The 12,452-nt window shown below is 43.1% G+C and overlaps 1 protein-coding gene across 3 annotated transcripts in view; it reads left to right on the top strand.

Moving 5' to 3' along the window:
- Window positions 1–4,114: 4,114 nt before the first annotated feature.
- The window catches only part of LOC138751746 (integrin beta-1-like), a 112,692-nt gene continuing 104,354 nt past the window's right edge, over window positions 4,115–12,452 (top strand). The window contains exon 1 of one of the 3 annotated variants that reach the window (XM_069914456.1): window positions 4,115–4,190. The gene's annotated coding sequence lies outside the window, so the exon portion shown is untranslated. Of the gene's footprint in view, window positions 4,454–12,452 lie in introns of all 3 variants that reach the window. The other 2 variants (XM_069914455.1, XM_069914454.1) reach the window with 2 other exon arrangements.

The raw sequence follows: 12,452 nt of genomic DNA on the forward strand, positions 1-12,452 counted from the left end.
ATTATGATTATTAGAATTCTCCAGATATCCCAATTTATCTATTAGTTGTTTCTCCTCAACAGCCCATGTATCAGTTTCATTCTCCAACTTTTCCTGTCTATCCTGGACATCCGGCATCTTGTCTTCTAGGGCCCCGATCGAAGTCCTCAGGCTGAGCACCCATTGATTTGGACTGTACTACAAATGTCTGTGTAGAGCAATGGAATCCAATTCCAAATTCCCTCCTCAAAACCCATTTTGGAGACTACATCCATCATATAATTGTGCAAAATCTGGTTGAAGGCATTTTCCTGGGTTAAGCTGACCAGGCAGTCATCCACTCCCGTCCTGCACATAGGCGATGGTGTCCCTGAGCAGCATGAAGCTGTCAGAGATCTTCCTGCCCGGAACCCAGAGGAAACTTAACTAGATTGGCAATAGCATTTGACAGGACATTGTCATCTATGTTTAGCAGTGAAATAGGTCTCCAATTCCTGATGTCCTCCTCCTCCTACTTCTTTTTGTAGATGACGGTAATGGTACGCTTCTTTATGGAATCTGACATGCTTCCTGCCAGGAGCATGGCATTGTATACTTTCAGCAGGTTCAGGCCCACCCAGACCCACAGAGCTGTTCAACTTAGCCAGTAAGCCATCACGTCTGGGAGTCTTGCCCAACTCAAAGGAATGGATGGGTTCCATCAGCTCCCCCAGTCATTAGCTGATCCAGGCATTCCCTCTCGTGCTGTCCTACAAAACCTCTGTGATACAGGACAGGAAGCCTTGGGAGGTCCTTCCATCTGTAGCCTTAGTGTCATACAGGCTACCATAGAAGAATCTGCTGATCCTATGGATGCCCGTCTGCGAGGATGTGACTGAATCATCCTCTTTCTTAAGGGCCTGGATCACAGAGCTCCCACTGTGTACCTTTTGGAAGAAGAAACGTGAGCATGCCTCATCCTGCTCCACTGTGTGAACTCTGGATCTGAAAATGATCTTGGAAGGCTCGTCACCTCTCAGAGGACCTCCCTCACATCCACCCCTCCCGAATGTAAAATGAGTTTTTGTAAGTCAGTCTGGAATTGGCTCAGCTCGCTCTGTCTTGCCCTCTGAACACCTTTGAGGATGAAGAACCTCTTGATGCTCTCTTTGGTCCCTTCCAACCAGGTCACTCGGGAGTCAAAAAAATGTCTCACGGTTGTCCAACTGGCGTTTTCTTTCTTTAGCTCCTCTACATTTTTTTAGGGCTATCAACTTCATGTTCATCATCCATGTCCCCCTGCCTGCCTTCTGGTCAAGCATCCTGTCGAAATGCTTGAAGGAGGCAGTACTCAGAGAAGAACACTGGCATGACATCAGTGGTTCTGACCATGACGGCCTTTGACACAAAGACAAAATCTATCTGAGACCACCTCAAGCCATCCGATCTCAACTAGGTAGGTTGCAGCTGTGTTCTACCTGCAGGGTTGCTGAAGGTATCACACAGCTGTGCGTTTTTTACCATCTCCATCAGGATTCTGGAGGAGCTGACTAGTCTGCTGTCGGCTCTGCTGGAATGTCCAGTCATATCTATGATGCAGTTGAAGTCCCCAGCCAGGACAACTGGTCTGGATGTTGCCAGTCACAGTGCAAGCTGCTGGAAGATGGCTAGCCTCTCGTCCGTATGGGCGAGGCACGCTCCGTATGGGCGAGGCACGCTCCGTATGGGCGAGGCACGCTCCGTATGGGCGAGGCATACACATTGATCAGCTGGAGTGGGGTATCATGATACTTAAGGTCCTCCACGAGGAGACGCCACCCCCCAACCATCTCCTTCACCACCATGATTGTGAAGTTGCCTCCCCACAATAAAATCCCCAGCCTGGAATCGTGGCAATCTGACAACCCATGGGGCTACATCGCGACCACCTCCAATAGTTTTGGAGGTGTGGCAGCCCGCACTCTTGTAAAAACATGACATCAATTTTAATTTTACTCAAATAATGCAAAACATTTACACATGTAGTTTGCTTAACACTACGCACTTTAAGTGTACCAAATTTGATGTTCATTTTGGTTGAGTCCACAGTCTGTACCCTTTTTTTTGTACAGTTAGTGTCTGTCAGTCTGAGCCCACATGCCCACTGTTTGAGGGAACTTCCGTACCGACTATGGGCTCAGGAAGAAGGGGTGCCCCTGTTCTTCTGGGAGCAAAGTCACTGCTGGTGGTGTCTCCGGGGTGGGGTCTGGCTATGCTCTTCCTCCTCAGTTTCTGGGTCGTCGATGTTCTCCTATGGCTTGGGGGGGGGGGGGGGGGTGCTACGGTGTCTCTGCTGCTCCTGGTGTCCCAGAGCTGGGGACCATCAACCTCTGCCTTGCTCATGGTCTCCCGGGCCTGGTGGTCACTGCTTGGTTGTAGTCCGCCTTCTTCCTTTTCTTCTTCTCCCTCTTTCTGTTTCCTTTGTGGGTGTCCAGCATTTGTGCCAGTTTCCTCCTCTGATGCTGAGGCTGCTGGCTTCAGCCTGTGCCTTTGCCTGTTTCTTTGCCCGGCTTCTTGTTGCTTTTGTTGGTTTCCTTCTCGACAGATCATGCTCCTTTTTCCTTTTCCCCACCACCTGCCATTCCCCCTTCACAGCTTCCTCCTCCATCGCGTCTGCCTCCTCCGGAGGGGCCTCCACACTTGTGGCTAGGGTCTAGTGGTTTGCTTTGCCTGGGTCTCATCTCCTCCTCTGCTTCCAGTCTTTGAGACTCTGTGTGTCTCATTCCCCATTGCAATTTTGAGAGTAATGACTTCATTGACAGAGGTAGTGTTGGCTCCTTGCCCCCTGCGCATAAATGGAGAACAGATTTGGGCAGGCCTTGTAGAGGTGACCTGCCTCACCGCACAGGTAGCAACACTTGCTTTCTCAACAGTCCTTGGTCTGGTGCCCCTCTTTTTTGCAGATTCTACAGATGACTGCACTGCATTGACACACCACATGTCCTAGTCTGTGGTAGTTTCTGCAAACTCTTGGTTGTCTCGCATAGACCAGATAACCACAGTTTCCTCCAATGGCAAACACAGGGTGGGGGGGGGGATGCTGGATGATGGCCCTTGGCCATCCTCCCTCATCCTAACCTTTTCTTGGCATTTGCTGGTCAAAATTCCAACATATCCTTGATGTCCAGACACATCCCTGTGCCCTTGACGTAACACCCAAGAAAGGTGAGGATGTCCATCGTGGCACATGCAGATTAGACATGTGTAGTTATCACCTGGTCCTTGTGTTGGAAAGGTGAAGAGCGGCTGCACTCTGAACAGCGAAATTGGGGCCACTTTCCCCATCTCTTGGAACGGCCAAAGTCGTCTTTGTCATCCCAACGCAGCCTTGACCGTCACATCGAAGTGACTGTTGTCCACATCCTGGAGGCATTTTGGCTCAAATTTCAGGCACTCCATCAGGACCTCGCGCACAAAGAGGTCCCGAGAAAAGGGCGACCCCTTAACAGTCACCCTGACCGTGTTGCGGATCCTGAGGAAGAGTTTCCTGCAGCAGTCATCTTCGTCAAACTGGAGGAGGAGAGGGTGTTAGACTGACCATCCACCCGCGTGTCAGCAGGCCGGTTGTCTCCAAACCCCTTCCTCTCAGCCGACCTCTTCTGTGGCCGTACTCGCCGCCGAGGCCTTATTCGCTGCTGCTGGTATATAGCTCTCACTTCCCCCCAGATCGTGTGGATCTGCTCTGATCTTAGCCCAAAGACTGGACATAGACTCCTGCTGCTGGCCCAATCCCAGGATTCATTCTGAAGGAGGGATTTGGGCGCCATTGCCTTTGTTGGAGAATTCCAGGGGGAGGAGTTCCAGAGAGGAAGTGGGCCAGCCAGACGCAGAGATAGATGCAGGACCAACGGCGTAACCGCATCACAGTGGTATCACCACATGGCTGAATTGTATTGTCACCGTTCTAAGTTTGTCATTCGCCTGAAAAGTAATTTTTTCCCTCTCCCCCCCAAGCCATCTGACCTGCCGATTATCGCCAACATTTCCCTTTTGCATAAGATGCAGGCCTGGCCTTTTTCCTCCACGACGCTCCCCCCGATGACCTCACCCTTATCTCGGCTCCGCACCCACGCGGTGACGTGTGGCGTCTGGAATGCGTTTCCTTCCGGCGGGCACCGCCATCGTTCGGCAGAACTCGGAAGCGATCGGCAACCTTCGGCCAAGCGTCGGGAGGCGCAGGAGCGACCACACAAGTGAGGAGCCGTCGCGGGCGCTTGCTCCGTCTCGTCGAGAAATTAAGCGCCAGTTGGAGGGTGGGTTTTTTTTAACCTCCCTCCCCGCGAACGGAAAGCGACGTTTGAAAGGAAGGTTCAGTCAGCGAGTTGGGGGGGTGGGAGGGGAGGGGAGGGGGGTGTGGAATCCATTGTATGCATTAGACATCTCAGGAGACTTGCCGGGGCCAGGAGACATCTGAGCGGCTGGAAATCTGCGAACTCGGGCTGACCTGCAGAGAAAGGTGAGTGGGCCACCCCTCCCTCCCTCCTCCCTCCCCCATCCCCCACCCCTCCCCAAGGCCCCGCTAACCGGCGGGGACCCCGGTCGCTCTCGCCGGCTCCAAACTGTCCGTGGTTTGGGGGAGGGGAAGAATCTTGCACAAAATCTTTTTTCTCTCCGTCTCCTCCCGCAGAAAGGACAGGAATGTGATACATGCCCTATTTATGGGTGGAGGACGGTGGGGGGGGGAACGTGCAGCACTTCAATACACATCTTTTTGCATTGCTGGGGGAGGGGAGGTCAATCTGCTCCCATCAATTTTTTGTGTGTGTTGCAGGAGTTGGAGCATTTTATTGTCAGCCCTGACTCTCCTGCTTTTACTTCTCCACGATTTCACCCCCCCCCCCCCCCCTCAACTCGAAACTTTGAGTTTCCACGTGAAAGTTTTAACATGATCATTTGTTTCTATTCTGTAACTCTATCTTCGGATGTAACCTTGAATATTCGCAATGGCAATTAAACACCCGACGAAAACAGCCCTTCTAGTGGCCTTGGGGCGTGTATTTTATTTGCCTTTGTCTTTTGTTCATTTAAAAAAATAATGACGGCTGCCGCTTATAGCTTTGAATCATCTCAGCCTGCAATGCAACTTCAGTGACGGTTGTTGGATATGTTGCGTTAAAAGTACATTAACCCCGCAACACCCTGTGTTGCAGGAGTGTTGTCTTGTAAGATGTTTTCAAAAAGAAATGATGAAGCCTCGTGTCAATGAAAGGTGACCTGTTTATTTTGCAAATAGACAAATATGGAAAAAAATGTTTCAATGGGCTAAGATGTTGAAGCACATTTCAATTATAAATTAACTGTCAGAAATTCTCCTTTGGATGCTTGAAGAACATTCAAAATGAATCAGAAAACTAATTAAAATATCAGTAATCGACTTTTCCTGGGACTGTTATATTTTTCTTGCATTAATAACAAAGATAGCATTTTAAAAAAATACTTGTTCTGCCGTTATTTTACAGAAACAATATTTTGTCATCGAACATGACATTTGTGCTATATTACTGATGAACTGAAAAGGAAGATGTGCGTTTTTGTAGTCCTTTTTACATGGATATTTCAAAGTACTTCAATAGTCTATCTACTTAGATTTTCTTGTAATTTAAGAAACACGGCAGTTAAATGCTTTCAAAGAGCAATGTGATAATGATCAGGAAATCTACTTTAGTTGGTGTAGTTATTAATGCCAAAGTGCCGGAGCAAGCCCTATCCCTTGAAATAATCATAGATTAAAAGGAAATCTGAGGAAAACCTTCCTTGAGCAGAGGGTGGTGCCTTAGAGAATGAGTTGGCGGAGGAAGTGAGAGAGACGAGTACAATTAAAACCTTTATGAAACAACAGCATAATATGGGCCCTTCGAGCTAGAATGCTGTGCTGACTTGTATACATCTATTCCAATATCAATCTAATTTTCCATCCTTGTAGCCCATCATCCCTTAAATCCATGTACCTTTCCAGGAGTCTTTTAAATGTCTCTCTTTCACCAGCCTCCACAGGCCACACCCACTCGGATTTTTAAAAAAAAACTTTCCTCTGACACCTCACCTAAAATTTCTTCCATAGACCTTAAATAGATATTGCTGCCCTAAGGAAAAAGTTACTGGCCATTCACCCTATCTATGCCTATATTCTTGTATGCCTCTATTAAATCACCTCCCATGCCCTGTGTTCCAAAGGAAAAAAAGGACAAGCTTGGTCATCTTAACTAGTCATATCCAGTTTAGGCAATATCTTGGGAAATCTCCTCTACCCCTGTCTAAAACTTCCACACCCTTCCTATAATGAGATAACCAGAACTGAGTGGTCTAACCAGAGTTGTATAGATTTGCAGTGTTTCCTCATGGCTCTTGAACTCAATTCCCTGATTAATGAAGGTCAGCATTAATGTGCCTTCTCAACCACATTATCAACTTATGTGGCAACTTTGAGGGATCTAAGAACTTGGACCGCAAGATCCCTCTGTTCCTCCACACTGCTAAGAAACATCATTGGCCATGTGCTCTGCCTTCAAGATTGATCCTACAAAAGAATGCCCCAATTTTCCTGATTTGAACTACATGATGAGAAAACTACTTCTCTGCCCAACTTTTCTCTGTCTCAGTCAGATATGCTCTGCATTTTCCTGAGAACATCTGTTCCTGATTTACTCTCCCATGTTCCAACTTGATACTGCTGTCATTAGCCCTTCAATTAAGCACTCTCATTGTGTCTGCTCCTATCTTTATCTGTAAACATTTTTAAAGATTGGGGAGTTACAGTTGCTGTCCCCAAAATGCTCACCCACTGGGAACTGTCACTTGGAAGTTCGCTTCGCTGAGTATCGTCGATCTGTCCACATCAGTGACCGGGATCTCCCAGTGGCCAACTGTGATACAACCACCAGCCTACAGCAGGAGGTGATCTCTGTACCTGCAGGAAGACCACCGAAGGGCTGACTCCATCTGGCTGGCTGTCAATCAGCCGACCTGAATAGATACCCAAGGGGGCTGACTCCACCTGGCCAGCTGTCAATTAGCTGACCCGAATATTGACCTGAGCCAGTCACAAGGGAGCCACTGAAGCATGAATTGGTGTTCAGACTTATCTGAATAAAGCCTGTTGTACAGTCTTTTGAGTTTTGTTTGCTTGCTGCTACCTCAGTGCACCTCAGTTCTGCGCCCCACTCTCATGCTCTGTCCATGGCCTCGTACTCTTTCATCAAGAACACCTCTAAATTGGAGGAACAACACTTGATTTTCTGAGTGGGCACTCCAATTGAATGGCATTAGCATTGACTTTTCTGGTTTCTGCTAGCCTACTCTCTGTTCTCCCTCCCTCTCCTTTATCTTTCTTCTTTCCTCCAGCTCTCCACCCCCTTCCTATCCTATTCACAGAGACATCCTTCCACCCCCTGCTTGCTGGTGTTACCTCCCTCCCTTATCCACCTATACCTCCTGCCTTTCCGACCCCCCCCCCCTACCATTTTGTTCATCCAGGTGCCCATATTTTGTCCATAACTTGATGAAGGGGTCAAGCACAAAATGTTGGTTATGTATCTTTATCTTTGCCACATAAAGTACACTGTTTGCCCAACTGAGTTTCTCCAGGATTGTGTTTTTATCTCAACTACAGTGTCTGCAGACTTTTGTGTTTTACTTTTAGTCTGTCACCTGATCAGGTTCTTTGCCTGCTAGATCCATTATGACCTCTCTCTAGTCAGCTAGTCTATGTAGTATGCCAGGAATCCTCCTTGGACACGCCTCACAAATTCTGCTTCAGAATATATTTAAAAGGGGGGCGTGGCAAGATGGCGTAAGGATCAGATGTGCCTTCCAGTCCTCTCCTGACTCTATCTTATTGTTTTGTCTAGAAATGCCCGTTAAAATTCTTTAAAAGTTTAGATAATTTAAGTGCTGTTAATTTAACTTATGATGGTACAATTGGTGGAAAAGAGCAAAAAAAAACGACAACAGATCATCAAAAAACTACATTTTCCAAAAGTTCAAGTTTTGGAGCCTACCTACAGGAAAGACACCGGGACTCAGCGTGAAATGGATCCCAGGAGAGAGGCACAGTGTTCGGATGTAGAGCTCTATGTTACATCGGTAGAGCCCCCTAAAGAGGGCGCCAAACAGCCTTTAGAACAAAGAGTTACTCAAAGGCATTTGTCAACTGTAGAGGTGGCGCTGCAAACTGCATCTTTTGAGATACAAGAACCTATACAACTTGATGTACTGGGAGAACTTAATACATTATGGACTGGGGAAAACCCCGGCCAGCGTCCTCCAGTCATTGCTGGAGAGGCTGTGGCTGGGGTTTCCACACGCAGTCATACTACAAGGAAGGCAACCAGAATGAAGGAAGGAACAGAAGACCCTTTGGAGAAGAAGCAGGAATCTGTTGAGCCAAAATCTCTTCCAATTGAAAAGATTTTTGTGAATCTTGAATCTAAATTATCTTATACAATGCAGGGATTATTCAAGATTATGACTGAACTTGGTACTAGGTTTAATACATTCTCAACAGATGGCTGAGTTTGGAGCTTTTAAGCTTGAAGTGAGAGATAAATTTAATTCGTGTGAAGAAGATATAGACAAAATACGGGATCAAGTTTTTGATGTGACCAAAATGGTCGAAGACTTACAAACTCAAAATAAAAAATTGGTGATAAAGATTGATTATTTGGAAAACCAATCCAGACGGAACAATATAAAGATTATTGGTTTGCTGGAAGGTATGGAGGGACCAGACCCAAGAAAATTTTTTACTGATTGGATTCTGCAGGTGTTGGATCAAGAACATTTCCCAGAAGGTATAATACTGGAACATGCTCACAGAGCCTTGCGTAGAAGACCTATTTCAGGTCAAAATCCAAGACCTGTTTTGGTTCGTTGCTTGAATTATTACGACAGAGAAATAATTTTACGAGTGGCTATTAGAAATGCACAGCAGAGAAAATCACCCTTGATGATTCAAAATAATCGAGTTTTTTTCTATGCGGATTTGAGTCAAGAAGTTATGTTCCAACGACGGGAATTCAATCCTGCTAAAGAGTTGTTGTGGAAGAAAGGTTACAAGGCAACCTTTAGATATCCAGCTGTTTTGAAGGTTTTTCAAGATGGTTGCCAACCAAAGTTCTTTGATTCTCCAAAGGAAGCTATAGCATTTGCTCAAGAGCTGCCAATTACTCAGTTTCAACAGAGACCTAGTCCGCTGCGATCTCTAAGGAGACAAGAGATGGAAGAAAAGAGCCGTGCTCCGAGAAGGAATGGTTTTAATGGTGACTCAGCAGTTGGAGCTGATTAAAAGAAGAGTTGTTCTTTTTTGTTCTAATGTTTTAATTTATTAATAATAATTGTTTGATTTTAATAAAAGTTTGATTTATTAATAATAATTGTTATGTTATGTTATTTTTTCTAATGTTTTTTTCAAAAAAAAAGGAATATTAAATAATGATGATCTTAGTTTAAGATGAAGTGAGAGTTGGGGGAGAGAACTGGATAGGCACTATTTCCTGAAAGTCGTATGCTACATGTGAGTTATCTCACGTCCATTTTTTTGGGGAGTTACCGCATTGCGCGGTTTAGACGGGAGGGGTTATTTATAACCTCCTACCCGTTTTTTTTTTTCCTTTTTTTTGTATTATTAGATTAAAGAGTGAAGGGGTTTTTTTTTTTGTTGTTTAAATATTTTTAAAAAAGCATAAGAAAGTATTTGATTGTTTAAAAAACTAAAATTTGATGTGGTTTTTTTTGTAAAGTTTATTCAGTAGATAAGGAATATTTGAAATTTAAATGTGAATGGGATGGATAAGTTTTTTTATATTTTTTCTTTAACTTTAAGGTGAAAGGATTGGTAATTCTGGTGTATATTATTTTGCTATTTTAGTTATAGAATGGAGGGAATAATGGTGAAAGTTATAAATTGAATTGTACAATTCTTAATGAGGCTTGAATTTTGTTTGTTGTTTATGCTCCATTTGTTGAAGATATAGATTTCGTTGTAGATGTGTTTTTATTATTTGGATATCTGAATTTTAACGTAATGATTGGGGATATTTAAATGTGGTATTGGAGCTTTTATTGGATAACTATTCAAGAGTAAAAGGGAAAAATGGTGGAAGAGTACTAAAATTGAATTGTACAATGCTTAATGAGGTTTGAATTTTGTTTTAAGATGGTGGTTAGTTGATATTTGGTGAAGGTTTATCTCTATAGAGAGTTTTTTTTCATCTTTTTTCATGCTACAATTTTTTTTAAGAATTAATTATTGTTTAAGAATTTTTGATAGATAATGTTACTAACTTTACTAATTTTTTATATTAAGTTTGAGTTAAATATGTTTCATCTTAACTCCGTTTGTTAAATATATGCATTTAAGTTTGATTTAAATGTTTTTTAAGTCTGATATCTTAGTATTAATTACTTTTCTTTTTGTTAGTATTTTAATCGGTTATGTTTTTGTTTTTTTTTTGTAAGTGGGTTTTTTTCTCACATATTATTAACTTTATTAATTCTTCACTCTTTATTTTGGGGGAAGGGGGGGTTGTACTAATTTGAGTTGGGTTATTAATGTGTAATAATTATTGGGAAGGGTATAGTTTAGATTACTGATATTGTATTGTAATTTTATTATTTTATTCTTAATTTTTTAATGTAATCCTATATGTTATTCATGTTATAAAATCTTAAATAAAGTTTAAAAAAAAAAGAATATATTTAAAAAGATACTTGGACAGGTAGCTGCATAGGAAAAGTTTGGAGGGATATGGGCCAAACTCAGGCGAATGTCTAAATGGCATTGTTTAATTTATGCGTCTGGTTGAGAGCAGGCTTGTTCCTATGGTGTACAGTTCTGTTAAATGAAGCTAGCTTGGGTAGACAACTTGGTCAGCATGAATAAGTTGGGTGGAAGGTACTGTTTCCATGCTGTAAAACTCTGATTTAATACTGCACTTGAGCAACATCCAAGATGAAACCATAAAACCCTGGAGGGACTCAGTGAGACAGGCAGCATCCATGGGTTGAAGTAGTTGGTTAAGGTTTGGACCATTTATTGAGACTGAAATAGAAAGGGGGAACAGAGTGGTGAAGGAAGGAGCTGAAGGGTGATAGATGAAGACGGAAAGACCAGTGGGGGGGAGAGGGTTAGTGGAAAAAAAAAGAATGGGACTAGTTTAAGAAGAGATGGAACACACTGACTTCCACAGTTCCCAGGCTTGTAGCACTTCTAATCCTGTCATTTGTGAGGATGCTACTGGTTTCCCAGCACAAGGCCTTCCACACTTCCACTCAAGGATATGTGAAGGGTCCTTGTATTTTAATAAACATGGATTCCCCTCATCTGTCAGTGATTTAAAAATTTGTTCCATATTCTGTTCATTCTTGTAATTCTGTTCTTGCCACTCCACTCCTATTTGGTTTTGCAGGGCTCATTCTCTTCCCGTGACTCCCTGGTTCACTCTTCCCTCCCTTCCACCCCATTATCTGTAAATAGAGAAGGTGAAAAACTTGTCTCAACATTTCTTGTATCTCGGGCCACAAACAGCTCTTCCAAGTGAGACAGAACTTTACATCCACATTGTCCAACCTGATCTACATCATTCGGTGCAATTGGTGTGGCCTCCTCTGCATTGGTGAGATTTTGCTGCCTGTGGGTCCAGTTGCCAATCATTTTAATCTCTTACCAGTCCCACACATCTATCTTTGGCCCCACCCTTTGCTAGTGTGAGGTCAAACTTAAATTTGAGGAACAACACACCATTTTCCTCCTGACCAGCCTAAAACCCAATGACATGAACATCAATTTTTACTTTCTAATTTTGGGCAACTCTTAACTCTAACCATTTTCACAATTCAGCTCCTCGCCAGCTACTTCTCCACCCCATTTCCAATCTCTGCATAACAGCATGCTGCAATTTTTCATCATTTAAATAATAGCCGAATTTACTATTTTTCCTCTTCCGGTGGATTACCTCACATTTACCAACATTGTATTCCATCTACTTAACTGTTGCCCACTTAGTTAACCTATCTTTCTGCAGACTGTGTGTTCTCTACACAATTTATTTTTCATATTTTCATTTGTGGTGAGTTGATCTGGCTCTATTTTCTTTCTATGATTATGTATGATAATTGGGCTGTAAGATGAGATCGGAGTGATCGGCGTGGTTTAGCTATATCTGTAGGTTTTTTTTAAGTTTTTTAAATTCAGATTTGTTTTTTCTTTTTTGGGTTTTTTCTCTTTTTTCATATATTGTTATTAATTATATTTTTTTTTAGAGATAGTTCACACCCTAAACTGATCTAAAAAATTTTTAATGATATATTTTTATTCTGTAATATTATTGTTTAATATCTCTGTATTAATTCATTACTTACTATGTATTTTTTATATCTCTGAACTGTATGTGTTTATAAATTATAATAATAATAAAAAGATTGAAAAAGAAAGAAAGAATTTATTTTTCCTCCAAAAT

Source organism: Narcine bancroftii, chromosome 1 (assembly GCF_036971445.1).
Source record: "Narcine bancroftii isolate sNarBan1 chromosome 1, sNarBan1.hap1, whole genome shotgun sequence".
Taxonomy (NCBI): domain Eukaryota; kingdom Metazoa; phylum Chordata; class Chondrichthyes; order Torpediniformes; family Narcinidae; genus Narcine; species Narcine bancroftii.